The sequence below is a fragment of the Homarus americanus genome, unplaced genomic scaffold (genome assembly GCF_018991925.1).
Source record: "Homarus americanus isolate GMGI-L3 unplaced genomic scaffold, GMGI_Hamer_2.0 scaffold25013, whole genome shotgun sequence".
Classification (NCBI taxonomy): domain Eukaryota; kingdom Metazoa; phylum Arthropoda; class Malacostraca; order Decapoda; family Nephropidae; genus Homarus; species Homarus americanus.
In genome coordinates, this window is record NW_024722158.1 from 2,941,420 (window position 1) to 2,945,860 (window position 4,441).

Sequence of the window (4,441 nt, forward strand, 5' to 3'; positions counted from 1 at the left end):
CTTAAAAAAAAAAAAGCCGCGGGAAATTAAGGTTTGTTTACATCCGGCAGTTCGGCTGCTCTCTCTCTCTCTCTCTGCTTGTCTATACAGAGTACAACATTTAACCCTTCAATATATATGAGCAGTAAATAAGTGTTGCTTTCATATTCTTATGCAGAGTAATGACGATATGTTTTCACATGTGCGCACTTACATACGCGCAGTCTCACTTTTTTTTTACCATTAATGGTTAGCTACTTATATTGTTCCATTTATTAACATTAAATAACATTACAGGTACTTCAAACAACCATATTAATTTTTTTACATTCATTTTACTACAGCTAAATCAGGGTCTTATTTTCTTCAGTTTTATATGTAGAACCAATCAGTCACTGGTTTTGTAAGCTTTAACATAAACAATGCCGGCAGCCGTCTCGTCTCCTCTAATATTCCACGTATTATTAATAAATTGTATTGTTAATTTTGCACACACAAACATTAATTCAATAAAACAAATTCAGAAACATTAATTAAAATATATATGAACAGTAAATAAGTGTTGCTTTCATATTCTTATGTAAAGTAATGACGATATGTTTTCACGTGTGCGCATGCGCACTTACATATGCGAGCTCTCTTTTTTTCTTTACCATTATCGTTAGCTACTTCTATTGTTCCATTTATTAACATTAAATAACATTACTTAAAACAACCATATTAGTTTTACTACAGCTACAACCAAGGTCTTATTTTCTTCATTTTTATATGTAGAACCAGTCAGTCACTGGTTTTGTAATCAACGAAAACAATGCTGTCTCATTTCCTCATGTGTTTTAATATTCTACGTATTATTAATGATTTGTATTGCTCATTTTGCACACATAAACATTAATTCAATAAAAAAGACATTCAGTAATAAACAATAATGAATCTTTTGTACATAAGAGAAATGACACTGTTTACACGATTATGCACGTCGTCTGCACGTTGGCGGGCCGTTCAAACCCGTCGAAATTCAAGTTTCTGCCGTCAAAATTTTTATTTATTTTTTTTGTGTGTTCCAATAAAATACATTAAGAATTAAAAACTCGCGAAATTTGAGAAGCTACTATACGACATTTAACCCTTCAATATGTCTTCAAAGAGACCATGATGCAGAGAAAGTGGTGCTAGTGCTTCCAAGCATAAGCACAAGTCACTATCTATCCAGGAAAAGGGTGAATTTCCATGGTCCAGCAATTTCCATGGTCCGGCACCAGTCAGGTCCCGAGGTTGCCGGACTAGAGAGGTACAACCTGTAATTGCAAAAAAAAAAAAAAAAAAAAATCCATTCCATTCATTATCATTCTTACAGCTATGGTTCCTTAAATCATAGCTGATCACAAAGTACTGGAAATACTGTTGACTATACTTGTGTTCATTCATCTGCATTGTCTATACAGTAAACATGCTGATCTGTATCCTATTAATGCTGAATTAATGTAAACTTGTACGACAATTTAAATGAGTAAATATTTATCTATCTATCACGACCTCTAAATTCTTTACAAGCTCACTTTTAAAATCTCAAGACCTAAAATGAACTTTAATATACGCAAGAGTTTGAACAGTTGGGATCAAAAGTTCGCTCCCTCCCAAAATGAAGCAGTGTCGACCCCAAATGAGATGAACCAGCACAACCACAGCCAGGGTAAGTAAGTTAAGAGACTCAGTCCCACGACTCAGTTTCATCAAGGGGGGAGAGAACCTTTGTCCTGGACTGTACACTGTGTACATACACCAGCATTCAGCTACCGTAATGTTTAAATGTTTGGATCATGTGAAGATTAGGCCCCCAGTTTATCTCACCTAAGATTAACCACTATATATTACTAACCAAACCTAATCTTATTTAATCTGGCCATATAGTTAACATGTCCAGTGTCAGAGCAATAAAAGTAACAGCATTTATTTTACCCAGGAAATGGCAAAGAGGCCATAGCCTTTATTACTTCAACGAACTGACAAAAACCATTATAAGCACTACAACTGTAGCACAAGACTGGCGACAACTTTCACACGCCATGCTGAAAATGAAACTGGCTCGGGAATGAGAGGCGAGTGCGGCAAAGAGCGCGGCCGCATTACCGGCAGGAAGACGAGTAGTACACCATAGGCGCCTAAATATTTACAAAACTGAGCATTTACACAAGAAATGATAGTCATATCAGAACTAACTGATGAAGATAGAGTAAAAAAATAAACAGCAAAACGAATAACTCGTCCGCGGGTCAATCATTAATATTAACCAGGCTCGTCATATAAACAATCCACAAATAATTATCGTTTAGATATTTGTTTTAGTATTTTTTACTTTGATTCCATAGTATGTTTACTATTGCAAGTTTCCTTTTGCAGAATGTAAACAAACACAAGGCTGCCAGGCTGCACAAAACCTGACGAGCCCCCTGTAAATGCACTAGTGAAGGGGACTTTAAGTGGTTGCAATGTATCAATGCTAGACAGCACTATCCTTGCAGGAATGTAACATGGGCTAATCGAAATGTACCATCTTCCAAGTCATAATATACTAATGTTACTTTTCAATATACAGTATACTGTACAGTGAAACCTCCACATAACGGATTTTTCTCTTCATTTAATCCATTGGATGAGGGAGGTTTCATATCCAACGGACCCTCGATATTATGGACTTTTATCTTCATGTAGTTTGTTAAAAAGAAGTTTCACTCTAGCAATTAAGTATATAACTACTTTATGAGCTTACAATAATTCTTCACATAGATATACAGATACATAGAGTTATATACATAGAGAGAGACAGATAGATAAAGATAGACGGAAAGATATTTATTCAGTACTGTACACCCAATAAAAAATTATTCGGCACCCTTACGGCGTGACACAATATGACACGGGTGCCGAATAATTTTTTATTGGGTGTATATGTATAACCACCATACATGTAGATAGATAGATAGAGTTAGATAGTTATAGATAGATAGATATGGATAATTAGGCAGAAAATAAACCAGTACAAGTTCACATTTGTTCACATTGCAGACATTAAGTGCACAAACAGGTAAGTTAATTTCCTACCCTTAACATAACTGCTTCTATAACTCACAAAACATGCAAATAACCACAACCTCAAAGACAATAAGTGAAGACAGACGAGGATAAATGCGGTAAGGGGGTGGAGGGGTCAAGGGGAGGCATTTTTACCTTGAAAGGGGTCAAAGACAAGGTTAAACGCCCTCACTCCCTCAATACCCCACCTACAACAATACCACAACACCTAACAACCTAACATGTTATTCACAACGTTATAAGACTTCAGTTAACTCGGATCATTCTTTAAATTAAATATTGGTTCAGAGTTAAGAGATCATTTACCTGACAGCGGCGTCCAGGCACCTTCAAACACCCAGCAGAAGCGTCTGTCACAAAAGATGTGCATAACTCCCTTATTTCATCTATTTTCTATATATTTATAAGATCATCAACCTATTCTAAATTATTATAATAATTTTGTAGTTGTTATTTTTATATTGATCGGTTACTGGGACGGTGAGAGTTAATATATTTTAGGATATGATCTAGTTGTCTATATTTAAGATCTTTCACCTCTATCATTCATAACAAAGCAGTAATGGCGGTAAATTTAAACTATATATTTTTTGTTTTGATTTAATTTTAAGATAGATAGATATACAGATATATGGCTATTTAATCAGTTATATCATTATACAAGTTCACATAGGCTCATAGTGTACATAGGCAGTAAAGATACAGTACAATATACATATAATGGTACAGCAGGATTAGATATCACCTGAAGATTAGACACCCAGCTTATTGTATATCACTTGATTAAACACCTTAAACTTACCTGTGGAGTTAAATTATGTTAAGTAAGGTTATCTTAAGTTCTTAAATTATGTTATGTTAGGTTATAGTCAGGTACAGCACTGAAATAAGCTGGGGTATTTAATCATAAGCTTAATACCTTTGTTTGAATACCTGCACAGTCTATGTACATGTTGAATCAATTAACTTATATGATAATATTACTAAGTATTAAGTAGTATCTATCCATCTACCTACACTGTACAATCTCTCGTGTACTGTACTGTAGTATAGAATGGCCGAGTTTGTGGTAACAGCAGCCAGTTTTCTCTCAGAGCCACACGTTCCCAAGATGGCAGTGTATATTTAGTACAGGGCTCCCGTGTTGTGTTTTTAGCTTAATTTATTACAGATCCAGTTATTTTCTGCTCAACATTCCTCAAATGTCAAAGAGCTTGATAAAGTCTTAAACGAGGGTTGTTAAAAGCCTGTCGAGGTGTTTAAACTATCCTACATAGCCTTAAAAGTCTGATAATAATATCTTCTTTGACGAGCCAACAATGTACAACCGAGAAATCCTAGCACTGGGTAACATTTTGGTGAGTGCCAA

The 4,441-nt window shown here is 35.1% G+C and overlaps 1 protein-coding gene across 1 annotated transcript in view; it reads right to left on the reverse strand.

Annotated features, from left to right (window-relative positions):
* LOC121862089 overlaps positions 1 to 3,461 on the reverse strand; it is a 35,154-nt gene extending 31,693 nt beyond the window's left edge. The window contains exon 1 of the mRNA XM_042360035.1: positions 3,379 to 3,461. The gene's annotated coding sequence lies outside the window, so the exon portion shown is untranslated. The remainder of the gene's footprint in view (positions 1 to 3,378) is intronic.
* Positions 3,462 to 4,441: the final 980 nt, after the last annotated feature.